Source organism: Triturus cristatus, chromosome 12, assembly GCF_964204655.1.
Source record: "Triturus cristatus chromosome 12, aTriCri1.1, whole genome shotgun sequence".
NCBI lineage: Eukaryota > Metazoa > Chordata > Amphibia > Caudata > Salamandridae > Triturus > Triturus cristatus.
In genome coordinates, this window is record NC_140595.1 from 513,564,598 (window position 1) to 513,587,090 (window position 22,493).

The window sequence follows — 22,493 nt, forward strand, 5'->3', positions numbered from 1 at the left end:
CAGCACGACAGACCTTCTTATAAACCTTGAAAAAACGTGAAACATCCACATCTTTAAAAAAGTTAGAGGAATATATATATTGGAATGGAGCAAAACAGATATAAAAATGTCAGCATTATAGTCATTTTGATTAAATTGAATCTGCTAAATATGGATATTGGGAGTCCATCCCATTTTTTCATTAGTGTTTTTATTAGTATTTCTAAGTAGTGCATCATAGTTCAAATCAGTGGTCGAAGTGGGGAAAAAATAGTAGGGGAACTGTGGGCGGAGGATCAGAGGGCGGGAATAACCCGAGCATTGGAACAGTGGGCGAAGTCAGATGTCTGGCTAGAATATGCAAAACATCCCAATTTTTAGTATTTGTTTGTCATTTGACTGACCAGTTACAGCTAAATATGTTATTTAATTCAACCAATAGATACACATGATTATTTAAGGATTTTTTATGAGTTTAAAATACATTAACAAAGTGGGATATGTGTTCAATCACAGAATGTCCCAAATACGCTTAAAAGTGGAATCACAAACCATTTGTCTCTGAGCCATGCAGTTTCTGTCATCAACACTTCTCCCTTTTTCCAAAAGAGCACTTCAAATAATGAATGGCAACATATCCTAGTTTGCGAATGTTTTCTATATAATTATGTCTCTGCCACATTTGACACATAATACATCTGCTGCATAATCTGACAATTTTAACTATTAAATTGTTTGTAGCTCAAATGGATCAAAAGTTACTAAAATATGTAACTTGTGTTGCTGCGAAGTGGACGGCCCTTTGCAAGGCTGACTTATCACCTTTCTCACTGCTGCATTTGTATGTCAAACTGGTACTAATAAGGCAAACTCTTTCCAGAGACTGTTAGCATGTGTAAAAATGTAAAAATGATAAAGTATCAGAAAATATACTGCATTACGCTGCAACCTTTTCTTTGCTGCATAATTTAGACAACACTGTAGCATAATTGTGTCCTCCTGTGCTGCATAATTCCAGTGGCCCCAAAGCAGGTAGTACATGTTAAAAGTACTTGTGCATGAAGCAGAGAGACTGTCATGTTAAAAGTACTTGTGCATGAAGCAGAGAGACTGTGAAGTTTGTAAACTTATTTTTGTGTGCATGCAAATCCTGCATTGCTGATCCCTGATGAGTTGCAGCTACTACTGCTGAAACAAGGCCAATGAAGGTACCAATGGGTGAGGCGGACTGGCCTCAAGCGCTGGTGGTGCCTGGTGCAACATTTATAGGAAACATCCTTTTCCACGCAACCATTACAACGCGTAATGGTTACATCGTGGTTTTAACAACGCAAGTCATTACGTCGACTTGCACTGGAGGGCGCCCTAGACTAAGGAATAGTGTGAATTACTATTCCAACACCTTCCCTACTGTACGTAGACTGGAGTTGGAATAGTAATTCACACTATTCCTAAATCCAGCGCCCTATAACGCAAGTCGATGAAACGACTTGCGTTGTCAAAACAGCGATGTAAAATACCGCGTTGTCTTGGTTAGCGTGGTATCATCATACTTTCAACATTTATTGGTGCCCCCCCAATGACCACCTCCACCACGGATTCCCTCACTACCACCCTTATGGATTCCCTCACTACCACCCTCTGAAAGTGGCCCTCAAGTCGCCATAACCACACTCTCTCTCAGATGCATTTAATTTGATTTACAGCGCCACTCATACCAGTGTAGGGTGTGAGAGCAATTTACATTACGCGCATTACACAGAGACAATCAATTATACATGTGTAAATCACTGTATAGGAAATTTTACCTAAGACCAAGGACTACAAGGTGTAGGAGTCACATAGCAACCATAATAGTAGGCATTATAGTTTAATAGTGATTGGTCTGGAGAAACACAAACCCAGATTTTAAAACTTAATACCATGGTTGGAGGTTCTCTTTCATAATCAGAATTGATTTCTATCCAAGTGAACACCTTTTGCAGCATTAGGATAATCATACTGGGGGAAAACCCCACAATGCTCTAATTTATACCTTGCAGTTTGCATGCAGTTCTTAGATGATAGTTAATAGTTCACTGTTCTATGTTAGGAAACTTATAAACTGCAAGTAACAAAAGGATCTCTCTGAATAAACGAAGTACTGAATTTAATCCTATTATCTATGTTGCCAGTTAACTCACTCCCTATAAAGCCACATAATTCCCTAAACTTTGGACACGTAGAAAATATGTGTATCTCCTCCACCTGTTCCGTAAGACATCTAGAGTTTACATTTTAGTTCCAAGAATGTAACTACTGGGGGTAAAACTTAATTGATATATTGTTTTATTTAGCTGCATTAATAAGCTGCAAGTAAATATTTATTGGCTTGATTGAAACTTTTCAGTAATTGTTATGGGGGGATGTATTGCCAGAGACCATTTCTCCGCTAGCTGCTGGTTTTCAAGGAAGTATATACATTTTTAACTGTTATATTGGCTGCGTTTTTCAGTATCAGCAAGTTTTCAAGTTATCCATCAATATTGTAGTTTTCATTAAATAGTGCCTCATTTGGGCATATTTAAAAAAAAAATCCTCCTTTCGAAGGGCGATATTCATGGCTAAGGTCCTTGTAAGACTGAATATGCTGGTGCTTGTAAAGGTAGCTTATTGCACAATGCCCTTGCCGGCCCATTTGTGTGCCATGTCATCATAAAAAAGTTCAGGTAGATATGTTTCTGTCCCAATGAGTGCATACCGACTAAGTGATGGAGTATTACAAATTTTGAATCATCGTAGCCAAACTCTGCTGGCATCCCTAACTATCTTGAACTTAACTCGCTTGTAGTAGCTGAGATCGGAATGGCGATGTAACCATCTCCAGCTGTTGACACCTAGGCATACTGAATATATATTAGTGGCATAGACTATTCTCAAAGGAAGAAGCAAATTGGCTAGTCTCTTCGCAGTGACAGCCTGGTAGCAAAATTGGAAATCGGGCAGGGCTCATCCACCTTCTCCTCTGGATGTTGTAAGAAATTTAGCAGCACGACAGACCTTCTTATAAACCTTGAAAAAACGTGAAACATCCACATCTTTAAAAAAGTTAGAGGAATATATATATTGGAATGGAGCAAAACAGATATAAAAATGTCAGCATTATAGTCATTTTGATTAAATTGAATCTGCTAAATATGGATATTGGGAGTCCATCCCATTTTTTCATTAGTGTTTTTATTAGTATTTCTAAGTAGTGCATCATAGTTCAAATCAGTGGTCGAAGTGGGGAAAAAATAGTAGGGGAACTGTGGGCGGAGGATCAGAGGGCGGGAATAACCCGAGCATTGGAACAGTGGGCGAAGTCAGATGTCTGGCTAGAATATGCAAAACATCCCAATTTTTAGTATTTGTTTGTCATTTGACTGACCAGTTACAGCTAAATATGTTATTTAATTCAACCAATAGATACACATGATTATTTAAGGATTTTTTATGAGTTTAAAATACATTAACAAAGTGGGATATGTGTTCAATCACAGAATGTCCCAAATACGCTTAAAAGTGGAATCACAAACCATGTGTCTCTGAGCCATGCAGTTTCTGTCATCAACACTTCTCCCTTTTTCCAAAAGAGCACTTCAAATAATGAATGGCAACATATCCTAGTTTGCGAATGTTTTCTATATAATTATGTCTCTGCCACATTTGACACATAATACATCTGCTGCATAATCTGACAATTTTAACTATTAAATTGTTTGTAGCTCAAATGGATCAAAAGTTACTAAAATATGTAACTTGTGTTGCTGCGAAGTGGACGGCCCTTTGCAAGGCTGACTTATCACCTTTCTCACTGCTGCATTTGTATGTCAAACTGGTACTAATAAGGCAAACTCTTTCCAGAGACTGTTAGCATGTGTAAAAATGTAAAAATGATAAAGTATCAGAAAATATACTGCATTACGCTGCAACCTTTTCTTTGCTGCATAATTTAGACAACACTGTAGCATAATTGTGTCCTCCTGTGCTGCATAATTCCAGTGGCCCCAAAGCAGGTAGTACATGTTAAAAGTACTTGTGCATGAAGCAGAGAGACTGTCATGTTAAAAGTACTTGTGCATGAAGCAGAGAGACTGTGAAGTTTGTAAACTTATTTTTGTGTGCATGCAAATCCTGCATTGCTGATCCCTGATGAGTTGCAGCTACTACTGCTGAAACAAGGCCAATGAAGGTACCAATGGGTGAGGCGGACTGGCCTCAAGCGCTGGTGGTGCCTGGTGCAACATTTATAGGAAACATCCTTTTCCACGCAACCATTACAACGCGTAATGGTTACATCGTGGTTTTAACAACGCAAGTCATTACGTCGACTTGCACTGGAGGGCGCCCTAGACTAAGGAATAGTGTGAATTACTATTCCAACACCTTCCCTACTGTACGTAGACTGGAGTTGGAATAGTAATTCACACTATTCCTAAATCCAGCGCCCTCCGACGCAAGTCGATGAAACGACTTGCGTTGTCAAAACAGCGATGTAAAATACCGCGTTGTCTTGGTTAGCGTGGTATCATCATACTTTCAACATTTATTGGTGCCCCCCCAATGACCACCTCCACCACGGATTCCCTCACTACCACCCTTATGGATTCCCTCACTACCACCCTTTGAAAGTGGCCCTCAAGTCGCCATAACCACACTCTCTCTCAGATGCATTTAATTTGATTTACAGCGCCACTCATACCAGTGTAGGGTGTGAGAGCAATTTACATTACGCGCATTACACAGAGACAATCAATTATACATGTGTAAATCACTGTATAGGAAATTTTACCTAAGACCAAGGACTACAAGGTGTAGGAGTCACATAGCAACCATAATAGTAGGCATTATAGTTTAATAGTGATTGGTCTGGAGAAACACAAACCCAGATTTTAAAACTTAATACCATGGTTGGAGGTTCTCTTTCATAATCAGAATTGATTTCTATCCAAGTGAACACCTTTTGCAGCATTAGGATAATCATACTGGGGGAAAACCCCACAATGCTCTAATTTATACCTTGCAGTTTGCATGCAGTTCTTAGATGATAGTTAATAGTTCACTGTTCTATGTTAGGAAACTTATAAACTGCAAGTAACAAAAGGATCTCTCTGACAAAACAGTAACCCAATGACCTATTTACATTATGTGCACTTTGTGATCTGCATGGTACATGGTCTTTGCAGCAGGCACATTAATCCTCTGTGCTACCTTTCCACGCGTCAAAACTTCCACTTGACAAAACTCCGATCTCTCTCTAGGAAGAACATTAATCACCAGAGCTATCATGCTTTTTTTTTACTGTTGCCAAAAATTGCTGCCAGGCTGGATGGAGGCAGCAAGCCCTTTTAAAACCATAATATACTTGTCAGTGATCTCTTTCTCCTGAGATCAAACTCCTCAGGATCCAGTTGAAGCAATAAGGGGTCCACCTCCTGACATCCCCAACACTGAATTACAACTACAGAGTATTAGGGCGATCAGGCGAGGGAAGGAGAGGAAGGGAACAGCGGGGGAAGAGATCCTGTAAGACAAAAGATAATCACGATGAAAGAACAAACAATAATATCCTACTCTCATATGTTCTCGCTAAACACTCTTATATACCTTGGTGTCTGACAGGACTCCCACATAGATCGTCAACATAGGGAAAACTTCCTCTCCATATATGTAATCTACAAAGTATAAAGTCATACATTAGACATGTAGCCTTCCTACCTTACCCTCAATATATTACTGTAGGCAATCTACACACATACCAGATTCTATAATGCACACAATCTCAAGGTAACCCACAAAGGAAAATCAAGGTGAGGAAGAGTCTAGGGTTTCAATACGGTGCAAGGATAATTCTCACTTGCCAGAAATCTTAGGAAGAAATATAGAGATCTGATACCAATGGGAAAACAGTGCATATCGTGTAAAGTCAAAATCACCAAGGTTTCAAATGTCAGCTCCAGGTAAAAATAGAGAGTACAACATTAAATATAAAAAAACCACGATGTAAGAGCCAGAAACGGTAAGACGTGGTAAATCCTATACCACTGACTTCCGCTCTAATTTAACAATAGATACGGTAATGCGTGGTAATCCTCACCACAGCATTCCGCTCTATGTTTGAACACTCATGTTCTGATCCAGCCGAGCTCCTTCCAATTGTCACAATAATCGCGCGTAGACACGGTAATGCGTGGTTAACCCTCACCACAGCATTCCGCTCTACTCCTGAACACACCTGCTCTACACCAGCAGAGCACAACACACCAGATACGATAATAACGAGTAGACACAGCAATGCGTGGTTAATCCTCACCACAGCATTCCACTCTACAAAGAAACAGACTCCAGGAAACTTCCCGAAGCACTCACCCGACCTGAAGGCAGCTTCGACAGGGTCCGGGATCGGGAACAAAGAATACGCTCAGTAGCGCAGGTCCAAAAGGAAAGCAAACACGAAGGACTTCAGTTGGCAGCACACCACTCTCGCAGCCGCGAGAGACGCCGAAGGATGCAACAAAATTACGCACACCTGTGCGCGCCGTACGTGCCGATTTAAAGGCCCCTCCTCCACATGGCTTTATGGGAGTTGTAGTTCACTCCCTGATTCAGTAGGCGCTACCCGGCTGGAATCCTGACAATACTTGCAAACATGTCGCCCTACCCAAAGACAGCGTCGGTTGCGGTCACACTGGTTGAACTGCCCTAGAGCTGGCCCTTCTCAGGGGACCTGTGATCTCAGTGGTAGAGTCACCGTTGCTCTAGGGTGTGCTGCTTCACCGGCCTGCCCGCAAGACTGGATGTGAACTTCAGTATGGATGGTGGTGGACAGGCCTTCAAGGTTAACCCACATTTGCCACCATTAAGGTCCACCTGCTGGTGCTAACACACCAGAGCTTATAAGGTCTTTCAGGGCTTTCTAAGGTCTAGCATGGGAATGTGCTACCTCAGGAGAGTGGTCTGGGGGAAGGTCTTGAAGGCTGAACCTAACCACCCCAGTTCCAAATTCGGCAGCTCTGCCCGACCATAGTACCACATTCTCTTCCCCACAGAACACCATACTGCCCCACTGAGAGAAACTTGCACTGCCTTCAGATATAACCCAATTGTGTCCCGCTATAAACACCTGGATGCAACTCAATTCAAATTGCGCACTAGACAAGAGCAAAATGCTGCCTAAAAAAGGGTACTAACATCCTGGAAAAAGCAAACACTCATAGGGAACGCAAGATTAAGTAAAGCACGTGAAATGAAAGTAGGAACTACATGGTAACCTTAACGGTTTTACACTCGCTATTCATAAATCAATGAGTGTTTTTGCCTGAAAAGTTAAGGACATGACTACAGGGCTCGGAAGGGACCCATTTCAATGTCCATTGCCTATATGCTTATTAAACGTAAGCAGTATGGTTTAAAAAGCCCACATCCATGACCACAGAGCCATGGTACACATTTTGTTTTTCAATCCACCCTTCAACCAGGTATTGCAGTACCTCCAGGAATGGTGGACTTACCCCCGGGAAAAACAATGCTGTTCAAAGAAAGACAAGAAAACGAAAGTAGCGCCTCACTGACAAACTCTGTAAAGTGATGCCAATGTATTTGGGTGTGAATAAAATCAATCTGGCCTCTTTGCAACCACTCTGTCTTGCTTTATTTAGTTATTTATTTATATTTCATATTTTGAACCTTTTGTTCATGAGGCTGCACTTTGGAAAATAAGAATGTCAATAAAACGGACATTTCCAGCAAAAGAGTTTTTCTTATCTGATCCATTTCACAGGGGAACAAATAAACTAAAGGAGGAAAGAGAAGGTGAGAACCGTTTCTTGAAGTCATGGTTTTCAGAAGATGAGGAGGAGCGAGACAGAAAGTGAGGGAAGAAGAGAAAGAAAGAGGGGGCAGCTGCAGAGCAGAAGTAGACACTGTCCTTTTCTTCTCTGGGCAAGAAGGACAAGACAGAGTCCTTTTCCTTCTCAAACCACCCGCCCGTCCCCCAACAGCCACGAACGCCAAGCCGTATCTGTAGGCCTTGGCTATTTCTGCCAACCTGGGACGCATGATTAAAATAACAAAAAGGAGAGGAACAAAATCAATTGGATTAAAGATGTAGGGGCAAGTCGTGTTCTAACGATCCTGCCCACTTCAACCACTGGTTCTGACTGAACACAAACAAGCCTTGGTGCTTTCAACTGGGTGATCACATGGATCGACAGATCGGTGTACCAGGCAGCTTCAGTCGATGACTGCTGGTGCAAGGGAGTGGCTATTCCACTCCAAAGGAGATGTTGCTTGGTCAAGGAAGTGCTGGACAGACCTCCAAGGGTTTGAGGAGGCTGCTCCGCTTCTGGACGAGCCAGGGTCGGTGCTTGTCAGGATAGCAAAAGTCAGGCAGGGTTTTGCGCCAAGGTTGATGCTGGTCCACAGTTCTCATATCTTAGGTGCTTCTTTGTCCTTCTTCTTTCAGACAGACAAATCTAAGTTCCTGTTGTCAGGGGGCCACCTAAATACTGAATTTGGGGGCATTAAGGGGAGTGAAGGGTTGTTACCAATGGGTTACTTACTTCTGGGGCCATTACACCCCCTATATGAACACTTCCTATGGGGAGTAGGCATAACCCTGTCCCAGAGTTTCTAATTCCACCACGAACAAAATGGTGGAATCCTTCTTTCGTGGAGCACATCAGGTAGCCCACCTTAGGAATGTGACTAGCCTGGAGATGCAACATGCCTACTGCATAGCTTATTTCCTGCCTGTCCTGATGCTAAATTGGCCTCAGGGCAGGGGGTGGCATCTCCCAGTTCTGAGGAAAGCTGGGGTCGCATATCAAAGGCAGCAGGGGCTTTGAAGCCCCAGGCATTGATTTGCTAAATCACTAGCCATCCTGCTGGAGGAGGTGTGAACACCTTCCTTCGGAGCAGGCATTGTTTCTGCCCTCAGAGAGCATGGGCTCTCACTTGCAGGGGGTCAGAAACTTGTCTGTGGTGGCAGGCTGGACGATACCAGTCATCCAGCACACTAGATACTGGTAGGTTTTTCAGGGGGCACCACTAAGGTGCCCTATGGGTGCATGTAATAATAAATATAGTACTGGCAACAATACTGTTTTATTAATACAAGGTATTTGATATCAAACACCATAGGTTTAAATAAATCCATCATGTAGCTGGGAACTCGTAATGACCAGTACCCAGTACATATACTTAAGATGGATTCCAAAACAACGTTCCCAAATAAGGGCCAGATTGAATATCCAGTCCGTGGCCCCCTGTTATTGGGGTGGTGCGTGTCTTGCAGCCAGGGCTGCCGTGTGTAATATACCATTAAAGGAACTGTTCCTCAAACATCGCTCGAGTGCGTGTTTGTCTGTGGGGCAACTTCGAGCAGAATATTACACACAGCAGCCCTGGCCACGAGACACGCACCAACCGGATAACAGGGGGCCACTGACTGGATATTCAATCTGGCCCTTATTTGGGAACTTTGTTTTGGATTTAGGATGCTCCCCTGCACAGAGGCCCATGCAGGGCTTTTAGTATTGATGAACAGCAGAAATGAAAAGAACCCATACAGGGTTTAATTGTTCAGGCAAACTATGTGATCCAGAAATCCTTGCTCATTTGGGGCCATTGTATTGTTTAAATAACGACTTGCCTGTGAATGCTAATGTGTCGAGCCTCTGAGGAAGGAGCCCTATGGCTTTGAAACGCGTCAAGCGATAATGGACGACATTGGTGTAAGAAATCATCGGTGCATGGAAGCATCTTTACCATTAAAGGAACTGTTCCTCGAAAATCGCTTGAGTGCGTATTTGTCTGTGAGGCAACTTGGAGCAGAATATTACACGTGGCAGCACTGGCCGCGAGACACGCACCACCCCGATAACATTGGGCCACAGACTGGATATGCAATCTGGCACATATGTGGGAACTTTGTTTTGGATTTAGGATGCTCCCCTGCCCAGAGGTCCATGCAGGGCTTTTAGTATTGAAGAACAGCGGAAATGAAAAGCGTCCATACAGGGTTTCATTTGTCAGGCAAACTACGTGATCCAGAAATCCTTGCTCATTTAGGGGCGTGGTATTGTTTAAATAACGGCTTGCCTGTGAATGCTAATGTGTCGAGCCTCTGAGGAAGGAGCCCTATGGCTTTGAAACACGTCAGGCGATAATCGATGACATTGCTGTGAGAAATCATCGGTGCATGGAAGCATCTTTACCATTAAAGGAACTGTTCCTCGAACATCGCATGAGTGCGTATTTGTCTGTGAGGCAACTTGGAGCAGAATATTACACGCGGCAGCCCTGGCCGCGAGACACGCACCACCCCAATTACAGGGGGCCATGAACTGGATATTCAATCTGGCACTTATGTGGGAACTTTGTTTTGGATTTAGGATGCTCCCCTGCACAGAGTCCCACGCAGGGCTTTTAGTATTGATGAACAGCGGAAATGAAAAGTGTCCATACAGGGTTTAATTTTTCAGGCAAACTACGTGATCCAGAAATTCTTGCTCATTTGGGGGCGTGGTATTGTTTAAATAACGGCTTGCCTGTGAATGCTAATGTGTCGAGCCTCTGAGGAAGGAGCCCTATGGCTTTGAAACGTGTCAGGCGATAATCGATGACATTGCTGTGAGAAATCATCGGTGCATGGAAGCATCTTTACCATTAAAGGAACTGTTCCTCAAACATCGCTCGAGTGCGTGTTTGTCTGTGGGGCAACTTGGAGCAGAATATTACACGCGGCAGCCCTGGCCGCGAGACACGCACCACCCCGATAACATTGGGCCACGGACTGGATATTCAATCTGGCACTTATGTGGGAACTTTGTTTTGGATTTAGGATGCTCCCCTGCCCAGAGGCCCATGCAGGGCTTTTAGTATTGATGAACAGCGGAAATGAAAAGCGTCCACGCAGGGTTTCATTTTTCAGGCAAACTACGTGATCCAGAAATTCTTGCTCATTTGGGGGCATGGTATTGTTTAAATAACGGCTTGCCTGTGAATGCTAATGTGTTGAGCCTCTGAGGAAGGAGCCCTATGGCTTTGAAACCTGTCAGGCGATAATCGATGACATTGCTGTGAGAAATCATCGGTGCATGGAAGCATCTTTACCATTAAAGGAACTGTTCCTCAAACATCGCTCGAGTGCGTGTTTGTCTGTGGGGCAACTTGGAGCAGAATATTACACGCGGCAGCCCTGGCCGCGAGACACGCACCACCCCGATAACATTGGGCCACGGACTGGATATTCAATCTGGCACTTATGTGGGAACTTTGTTTTGGATTTAGGATGCTCCCCTGCACAGAGTCCCACGCAGGGCTTTTAGTATTGATGAACAGCGGAAATGAAAAGCGTCCATACAGGGTTTCATTTTTCAGGCAAACTACGTGATCCAGAAATCCTTGCTCATTTGGGGGCGTGGTATTGTTTAAATAACGGCTTGCCTGTGAATGCTAATGTGTCGAACCTCTGAGGAAGGAGCCCTATGGCTTTGAAACGTGTCAGGCGATAATCGATGAGATTGCTGTGAGAAATAATCAGTGCATGGAAGCATCTTTACCATTAAAGGAACTGTTCCTCAAACATCGCTCGAGTGCGCGTTTGTCTGTGGGGCAACTTGGAGCAGAATATTACACGCGGTAGCCCTGGCCGCGAGACACGCACCACCCCGATAACATTGGGCCACGGACTGGATATTCAATCTGGCACTTATGTGGAAACTTTGTTTTGGATTTAGGATGCTCCCCTGCCCAGAGGCCCATGCAGGGCTTTTAGTATTGATGAATTGCAAAAATGAAAAGCGCCCATACAGGGTTTAATTTTTCAGGCAAACTACATAATCCAGAAATCCTTGCTCATTTGGGGGCGTGGTATTGTTTAAATAACGGCTTGCCTGTGAATGCTAATGTGTCAAGCCTCTGAGGAAGGAGCCCTATGGCTTTGAAACGCGTCAGGCGATAAAATCATCGGTGCATGAAGGCATCTTTGCCATTAAAGGAGCTGTTCCTCAAACATCGCTCGAGTGCGTGTTTGTCTGTGGGGCAACGTGGAGCAGAATATATATATATATATATATATATATGTGTGTGTGTGTGTGTGTGTGTGTGTGTGTGTATGTATGTATGTATATATATTTTTTTTTTTTGCAGCCCTCATGAAGTCCCAAGGTAGGGAAAATCAATCAATCAATCAAGTTACTTGTAAAGCACGACTACTCACCGGTAAGGATCTCAAGACACTACACGGGGGCAGCTGGTACGCTGGAGGCGCTGTGGTTCAGTCGAAGAGCCAGGTCTTAAGGTTCTTCCTGAATTGAGGCAGTGACGGTGATTGCTTGAGGTGGAGAAACAGGGTGTTCCAGGTCTTTGCTGTGAGGTAGAAGGATCTTCCTTCGGCCGTGGTCTTAAGATACGTGGGTTGGTGTCCAAGGTCAGTTGGGCAGAGCGGAGGTCTCTGGTGGGTCTGTGGAATACGGGGCGGTGGTTAAGGTACGCAGGGCCCGTGTTGTGTAGAGCTTTGTATGCAAGCATGAGGAGCTTTAATGTGATTCTTTTGTTGACTGGAAGCCAGTCATGTGACTGCAGCAGGGGATGTTGAGTATGAGTCTGGCGGTGGCGTTCTAAATGTTCTGCAGTTTTTTGAGGAGTTTCTTGGTGATGCCAGCGTAGAGTGTGTTGCCATAGTAATTCTGCTGCTGATGAGTGTCAGGTGTGCCATGGCTCACTACTAGCCACAGCAGGAAAATATAAATATCTTGTGACCTCACACTAGAAAGCTTTGTGTTCTAGTGTTTCCCTAGTTCCTGCTCCACTTCCAGTTCACTCACCTGCTTCTTGTGGCAGCGTCCTCCTCAGCGCAGCTTCGGTGCTCCAGGCAACAATGTCCTCTTCGGCGCAGCTTCGATGCTCTAGGCAACGGCGTCCTCCTCGGCGCATCTACAGTGTTCCGGGTCTCTCCTTCTGAGATTAGTTCGGTGACTGGGTCCATTCTTCTCTGGTGGTCTCCGCTTCCCAAGCCTTCCCTCAAGTCTTCCCGGTGGTTGCGGTGAAAAGGTGGCGGGCAGGAAATTCCAGGGCCCTGGTTCTTCTCAATAACGACCATGCAGGTTACCTCTTTGTTTTCCCGTTCTCCTCATTGGTTGTGTGTTGGAAGGTTTACTTCCTGGTTGCGTGTGAGTCCGGCAATCCTGTAAAAGAGATTAGATCTCTTAACTTGTTTAAGTTCCTGCATATGTTTAGTGCTCAACAATATTGTTTCTTTTAATACTTGCCTGGGCTGTTTCCTACACTTTTTGGAGATCTGCCTAATCCTATTCATTTATGGAGTTCCTAGAAAAGATAAAGAGTTTCTGTTAAATACAAAATTCCTGAAGTAAGGAATACTCTAGGTATTTTACGGGGCTATGCTAGCAGCTAGCTAGCGTTTTCGCTTTAGTTATTTTTCCCTTTTTTGTGAGAGCTTTTACATTAATCAGGTGGGTGTAACTAATGTATTTTGCCTTTTATCATATTTGGGTTGGAACAGAGAACAAGTTACTAACATACATCTCCCTTTATAGTGTCACCATATGCTACCCCAACAATTGGGTCGTTCTACGGAAGAGGGGAATTACCAAGGTATTTACATAGCTGTTTCTTACACTGTTTATTGTATTCACTGAAGATCTGTTTTGCATATATCTTACCCTTGACCTTTCTGTCTTCTTTAGGAATACTCCTGCCAATCTGAGTCACCAGCATTTGACTAGGAAAACAGCGTTGGACCTGTTCTTTCTCTCATATTCCCTTTCTCCTCTTCCCCCCAATCTACCATTGTTGCTCTAACAACGTTGGGACAATAGGTGGAAAGGGGAAGTTGGGATCTTCTCTTCTTGCATGCTGTTTCTGCAGAGAACTCAGTAAGAGCCTTGACAATGAACGCGTGGGTGACCGTCTTTCTGGACATGGTGGGGATCCACTTGAAGATCTTTTGGAGCAGGTGTAGAGTGTGGAAGCAAGATGATGAGACAGCGTTGATCTGGCGGCTCATGGTGAGTGAGGAGTCCAGGATGATGCCTAGGTTTTGTGCGTAGCCTGTGGGTGTGGGGGGTCCAAGTGCTGGGGGCCACTAGAAGTCATCCCAGGTAGAGGGGGTGGAGCCCATGATGAGGACTTCGTTCTTCTCTGAGTTGAGGCAGCTGTTCTTCATCCAGGTGGTGACAGACTTCATCCAGTCGTGGAAATTAGTCTTGGCGACGGTGGGTTCGTTGGTGAAGGAGAGAATCAGCTGGGTGTCATCGGCAAAGGAGACGATGTTGAGTCCGTGTTCCTGACAATGGCTGCAAGCAGGGCCATATAGATGTTGAAGAGAGTGGGGCTGGGGGTGCTAGAGTGCCCACGGCAAGATAGCCGTACCTTAGTGCAGCTCTGCTGCCCGGAACCTGTAATCCGTCAGGAATCCACGATATGGGTACTAATCAGAGGCATTAGATAATGGAACATAGAAGAGCAGCGGAGAAGAGGAAGGGCAGTTCGAAATGTGATGCTAAAAGCAAGGGACAGCGGAGAATCACGGGGCTGCATGGCGCTAAGCAATCAACTCACAGTGAAGCAAGATGGCGGCCTGGGGCGGCATCGACGAAGTCTGAGGTGTCACGTCCCACAGGCTTGATAGCCTGGCTTCAACACCTTGGACACAAACGCTGCACTGTTTCTGAGCATTGGCTTTGAGTGGGGTCTCCAGTATCGCATGGTCGGAGAATTGCTGCATTGGTGCAGAGTGCATGCGTGGCGATTGGAGGAGTAGCTGCAGACATATGGCCTGCATCAGATGGGCAAGCAATGAGAGAAGAGCAACTGAGTAGCAGCCTCCCTCATTGAAGTGGCATGATTCGCTCCCTGCACTCTCGTGCCTACCGCCAGAAGGGTGCATAGTGTCACTTTCCTATGTTTTAATAAGCTTCCAGATACTCCCTGCATGCACATCCTGACTTCCATCCATTTGGTCACTATTTGGGAATTGACATCCATTCCCAATCCATGTCGGCTTTTGTGAAAGCCAGCCTGCTGATGCTTGAAGCCAGCCTGCTAATGTTTGACACTGTTACCTAGAATTCCCTGCTCATTGCTTCGTTTACACCCCTGCAGGCCAAGGATGGTTGGAGGAATTCTGCTCACCTGTGGCTGGCTGCTGCTAGCCTGCTAACATCTGATGCATGTGATTACTGTGAGCTCTTTTAAGCCCCAGTTCTCTTCAGGCCAAGGTTGGTCATTGTAGCTGTGTCCCAGAGAGACTCATCCTTGTTTCCTTTGTTACCTGAGCTTTTGATATCCTTGTTTTCAGTGCTTCCTGAGCTTTTGATATCTTTGTTTCCAGTGTTTCCTGAGTTTTAGTTATTCCTTGTTCCTGAGCTGCTGCTGTTTTTTTTGTTCCTGAATCAGCACTGCCCGCAGTGCTACCTTGACTCCTGAGACTCAGTATTCCTTGTTCCTGAGCTGCAGAAGTTTCCCTTGATCCTGAACTAGCACTGCCTGCAGTGCTACCTTGACTCTTGAGCTATTGCTAAATTCTAGTTCCTGCTCCAGCACTGCCTTCAGTGCAACTTTGTTTTCTTGATTGCTGTACCAGCACTATTCTTGTATACCCTTGTAGACTCCCCTTCTGTATATCCTTTTCCAGTCCCTGCTTTTCTTCCCATTTCCTTGGTTCCAGTTCCAAGTTTACTGTCTTTCTATTCCTGCTGTCTTGCTTCTGTTATCTTGTATGTTTGCTACTTGCTTTCTGCCAAGTTTGTCCTGTGATTTCCTTCTTTTCCTGTTAAGCACTCCTCCTTGCTAGGTCCTTGTCTATTGTGCTTGTATTTAGTTCTACCCCTTTGCTGATACTGTCTTGCATGTTCCTGTTTGATCGCCAGGATCCGTGGGCACAGCTGACAACCCAGGTGGTGTTTCTTCTTCACTGTGAGTATTGTCTTTAAGTTACATTTATAACATTACCATAGGTATCAGCTCCACAGACCCTGATTTTGTATGTATATCCTATATGTGGGTATTTGCAGTCAGTATCTGTAACAGTAATTGTGGGTGAGCAACTTATTGAGTTTCAGTCTTACCGTGTGGAGCTCCCGAGTGTTTTACCCCACGTTCCCTTTATTGTTAATGTTCTTTTGGGTGTATTTATATGTATATATGTCTGCATGTCAATCCTGGGTGTAGTTATTCTGAATGCTAAATTTCCTCTTGAGAGCCCATCAACGAGTCTTAGCCATCTTGTTCACTTGTACAGGTTTCCCCTTTGGATCCCTTTTCTCCTCTAACATCCTGGGGGATCCTGGGCAGCATTGTACTCCTCTTTCTGTGTACATTTTCTACCCAGTTCCCAGTCAATGCCCAAGTCCCTGACTGTGTTCCCGACAGAATCCCGGACAGTCCCTGACAGAAGTGCCGGTTGGGGACGTGGTGACACAGTGAGGAAAGGCGGTGAAGCAGGTGTTGCTTCCCCCCCCCATAACCTCAGCACAAGTGACGAGTAATCAGCCGGGCCAGTGAATGCTCCTGCCTAGGTGTGCAACCCGCCTGGAGGAGATCCGTGGGTGACTTGATGCGGTGCTGTGGGAGTGGGAGAGTCCATCGATTGGGCCTGCGGCTGCTAGAAATTTCAACCCAGGCGGCTGTGACCTGCTCAGTATGCGGCAACGGAAATAGTAGTGGTAGACTGTGTGCCTGCTAAGCGGCCTGAAGAGAAACAGCGCGGAGATGCCCCACATCAGTAGCTCTACAGGTGATGGCGGTGGAGGGGGTACAAAACGGTGAAGGGGCCTCGCTGGGGCTCTGGATTGACGGCGCGAGGCCCGGGATACATGGAGGCTTCCCCCCCACCCATCTCAGGTGAAGGCGATCAGTGCTTGGTGGAACCAGCGGTGAGTGTGCGGCATCACTGGCAGTGAGGGGCCTATGATACGAGCGAAGTATCAATGCGGGCCTGGGAACCCTGAGCATTGCCACACTGACGAAAGGGGTGTGAGAGCGCTTGGTGGAGTAGAAGATTGTTGTGTGCCGCATGAGGGGTGTGGTTATCACCGTCCTGTTTTCTTGTACATAGGGGCTAAACACAGGACGATATATCCCGGCATTTATTATACAGAATACCCCCCCTGCAACTAGAACTGTGCAATCTGCAAACATGGGCAAGACTGATAAGCAACAGTCGAGATTAACTTTTGAATCTCGCTGTTCGTCGCGCTCCTCAACTGCGCATTTAGACACAAAGATGGAGGCCAGATAGCCGTACACCCACCTATTAGAAACCACATTGCTGGTGATGCAGAAGAGTCTTCAGGACATAGACTGCAAGATAGACACGTTAACTCTGCGAATGGACAATATGGCTGCCAAGATGGATAAGCAGGCGCCGCGTCTCACCCTAGCAGAACAGCGAATATCCTCAGTGGAGGATGAGCCTCACGAGACGTCGGGCAGATGCTGCGACATGGAAAAGATCCTGGAAGTTATAAAAGCCAAAAACAAAGATTTGGAGGCACACTCTCGGTGCAACAACCTCCAAATCTTGGGGGTCCCAGAGAGCACCAACATGGGCCGTCTGGAGGACTACATTGAAGCGATGCTAAAAGAAATCTTTGGCCCAGAGCACCTCTCCCAGGTCCTGATTATTGAGAGAGCGCACAGATAACTTGCCTCCAGACCGCCGCCAGGACCCCCCCGAGGCCTATCATAGCCAGGCCTTTAAACTACTGTGATCGTGACAATGTTCTGAGCCTGGCACAGGAAAAACAAAATATTAGCTATCAGGGGATACATTGGCTTTATCCCAGATTTCACTGTTGCAGTCCAGGCAGTTCTCAGAGAGTTTGCAACAGGCAACAGTCAAGAAGAAATTTCGCTCTACAACATCCCCTATGCAATGTTGTATCCTGCTCGACTTCGGATCACACATGAGGGCAAGCAAAAGTTCTTCACTGCACCAGGAGCAGCTACAGAATTCCTGAAGCATGTGCAGCAAAACTCGCCCAGCCCACCATGCTCATCCTCTCCCACACAGTCAGAATAACAATTGTACTGGCAAGTCAGCAAAACAGGGACTGGACAAGCTTCTTGCAAAGACTACTGGTACCTGATGGCATTAGCTCCTTCTCAGAGTGCTGATTTCCTCCTCCTGTAGATGGAACAGGTCGACTAACTGCATACCCCGGCTGTAACTGACTGGAGATGTAGTAAATGAGGTGGACTCGAAACTGTGTGATGTGTCGAAGGTAATTCGATTAAGGTTGCAGTGGGGAATGGCATTGTACCGCATGTAAGCCTTAGAGCTGTAATGCACGTAGGATATACCGGGGTACTGCTGGGAGGTGACTTATGGAATTATAGTCATAAGTTTGTTTTTTATGACTGATAGGGTTCACTAAGCATGAGAATATACATAAGGAGTGAGGATGGATCAACAAATACTCACTAGTAAGTAGACAGCACACGCTATACAACATGTCGATACTTACCCACTATAAATTATTTCCGGCCACCCCGCGCGGCGGGTGATACTTAAGGCATCTGGCTGCTCCTATGAGGGTATAACCCATATTTGTTGTAAATACGGTTTATGAAAATGGGGAATCTCAGTAACACCTGGATGATTCTACAGTTATTTGATTTTATGTTATATTGGGAATGCCTTTGGTATGATTGGGATGCTAAAGTGGGAGGGGGGACTGAAGATTATTTGCTGTTAGTTTCACGCAAAGTACATCACAAGCATTCAAGCAGATCTGTCACACACGTAGGGATGTTTGAACATCAAGGGAAGAAACGAGTGCATGATCAGTTTATGAAAGATAAATGATAGAAGGGTTAGACTTATGACTTGGAATGTCAGGGGGTTGAATATACCCAAAACAATTAGACAGATGTTTGCCTACTTAGATAGGCATCACACCCAACTGGCACTCCTGCAGGAGACCCATCCCACGAGAGTGGGGGAAATGCGGGTGTGGTCAAAATGGGCGGTGGTGAGGGCGGCATCCTCATATTCCTTGTATTCCAGGGGGTGCTTATATTACTAAAAAAAGGGCACACTCTTTACGCTTATTCATATGGAGTCAGACGATACAGGCCGCTTTACACTAATACAGGGTAATCTCTGGGGAACGCCAATTACTGTTGTAAATACATATAGGCAAAATGTCGACGACCTTGATTTATATCGACAATTAGAGAGTAAACTCTACGCCCTGCAACCCGAAATAATATTGTGAGGTGGGGACCTAAACACCTACTTAGATCCCAGCATAGATCATAACGCGGTGACTAAGTGGCAGGGGAAAAGGGCAGCATGAGTAATACATGAAATTATGAACACTCATAAGCTAGTCGATATATGGGGGCACAACATCCCCTAGCACGGGAGGGTACTCATGTCTCCTCAGTACATAAAAAGAGGTCCAGACTGTATTACTGGTTAACATCTGGGGACATAACTACCTGGGTGAGAGAGATCGCCCACCTTCCACTAACCCTATTGGATCACTTACCTGTGGTGCTAGACCTGGCAGTCCCCACACACTCTGCCTAACCTTTCCAGTGGAGGTTGCAGGCAACATCACTGCTGGATCCAATTTTCAGAGAGGGGGTGCTGAAGGCTATTATTCAATATTTTATGGAAAATGAGGGATTTGTGAAGGGGGGCGAGCACTCTCAAAGAAGCTTTTAAAGCAACGATACGGGGGCGTGCATAGGCGGGTGTACTGAAAGATTTACCTTCCAGTATGCAGACAATTGAGAAGACACTAGGGGGGTTGGAAAGACAATGTGAGGTGAACCAAAGCATGGAAACCCTGGCAGAAATTAGGGATCTGATTACCGAATATAATGAGACGGCATATCAAGAAATAAAACACATGTCCATGCGTTGGGTGGCTAGAGCCTACGGAGAGGGTGGGAGACCTGGCCGTAGTCTGGCCTCCAAGATCAGGGTGCCGCGAGCACAATATTACAGAGCTAGAACGTTGGGACAGGACAAAATGCTATAGCATGCCTGAAATACTATCCCAATTGGTAGAGTACTATTCAGCATTATATGGACCACACGAGGCAGCCACTGGGGACGAGACAAACACCTATCTGGAGGAGCTAGCACTCTCTTGGTTGTCCCTGGGCAACGTGACTTTTTAATGCAACCAATCACAGTTGAGGAGGTGAAGGAGGCCATTCAAACTTTGCCTGGTGGTAAGGCATCAGGTAGTGATGGGCTACCTAGTGAATTTTACAAAACCTACCAAATCTGCTGCCACCGTACTTACATAAAATGTATGCAGAAGCGTATGTGAAAAAACTGCTCCCCCCAATCCTAAGGGAGGCACTTGTGATAATGCTACTGAAACCAGGCAAACATCCAGCGAGATGCGAGTTGTATTGACCGCTGTCACTTCTGATTATAGATACGAAAATCATTACAAAAATCATAGAGTCCAGGGTGCGACCACTGTTTCCTGGACTGGTACTTCCGGATCAATCGGAATTTGTCCCAGACCGTTCTACCACACACAATCTGTGAACGCTCTTTGCCGTGCTGCATCAACTCAACCCGAATGTTAGGGCTGCGGCTGTGTTGCTAAATGCAGACAAATCATTCGATCCTATACAGTGGGGGTTTATGTTTGAGGTGCTGCATCGCATGGGGATGCTGCAAGCATTTACGCAATGGATAAGATTACTGAATACAGCTCCAGTAGCAGAGTACGTGTCAATAACAGTCACTCCTCACTGATCCCGATATGCAGAGGAACACGACAGGGCTGCCCTGGATTCCCCATTGCTCTTGACACTTGTGTTGGAGCCTGTGAGAGCCCCGACGAGCTAGATCACCGGAAGTGTACAAAGACAGACCGCGTTCTTGAAACAGACAGGAAGGACACAGCGGTCTAGTGGCGCAGACCCACCACGCCGAGAAACGGCCGACGTCATCGGAGGTCCGGCTACAAGATTGGTGGAGCACGGGCGAAGAGGCGGAGCGTACGGCTGTCCCTGAGAGAAAAGAGGCAGAGACAGGAGCGGTAGGGCGCGGCCGACGGGAAGAGACGCAAGCGGGAGAAGTGGAAGACAGAACCGAAGCGGAAGAAAGAACGGAGAGGGGAAGATCGCCAGCAGAAGGACCGGAGCAAGAGGAGACTCAAGGGGAGCCCAGCAGTACCGACCACAGGACTTCAGCAGCAGATTACACCGTGGTAAAGCCCGGAGGCCCAAAGACAACAGAGGACGCCCCGGGTCCCAGCGCCACGGCCCAGATCCTGGGTCATGGCTCAAGGCAAGTGAGCTTTGGTGGAGGGCCGGCAGGGGTTGCATGGGGTTATAACCGCGCACCTTTGGCTGTATTTCCGCCACTCCTAGCCGTAGCCCCTACACGTGACCCTCCTGTTTCTTTTATTTTATTTTTATTTTATTTGAACACGATTCGTAGTTTTTCCTGGTGATGGTAGCACTAAGGATGAAACATAAGGACGACGATTATTAACCCCGGCTACTCTGTTGTTTGTTTGTTTTCCCTCCCTTATGCGGACCTCCCGGGGCCGGAGCACCGTAAAGAACAGCACCAAAAGGAAGCGCTGAGAAGTTTTTTCCCCGATTGTTTATTGTTCCATCTCAGGAAAGACGACAGCCGAAGCAGAAGAGACTGTCTGAACAGTATTTGACCAGCCCTCTTTTCATTTGTGCATCAAAGATATAAGGAACAGAACGACAAACAATAAAGGAAGCAGTGGCTTCTTTACACCTTAGAGAATCATGCGACTGCTTTTGTGTGTCTAAACCCCTAGTATTCCCAGGGCGGCTGTTTACCCCTACCTCTTTTTCCACCTGGGTCCCGCAGACTATTACAAGTGGTGTCAGAAGTGGGATCTTTTTTTCCCTATATAAACGTGCCGCATCATGACACAACCCGTGCCCATGGAGAACGTTATTTCTCAGTTAGCTGAAGGCCAACGACACCTACAGCTGGTGTTAGAACAACAGATACAAGCAGCGCAGGTGGAACGGGAAAGCCTACAAGAGGCTCTTAAAGAACAGGCCACCCTCATCGCAACAAACCAACAAGTGCAAGATACAGCCATCTTACGGCTCACAGACGCCATAGTAAATACTCAGGTTCGCCCAAACGTCCCTGGAACGGTGCTCCAGAAATACCAAGAAGGGGAAGATCCCGATTACTTCTTTTTGAACTTCGAGAGAGTAGCCACCACAGCGGTATGGCCCAAGTAAAGATGGGGTCAATACATAGCTCCCCTTCTCTCTGGCAAACTACAAGCGCCTATCAATCCGCTAACCCCACCGGTACCAAACGCTACGTGGATGTAAAGAGGGCTATTCTTGAACGGATGGGATTTGACCAGGAGCACTACAGAAACAAATTTCGGAGGGAAAAGTGGTCTGTAGGGGACAACCCCAGAGCCCTGTACTACCGGATACAGGACATGGGAAATCGATGGCTAGCCCCTCACAACTCGACC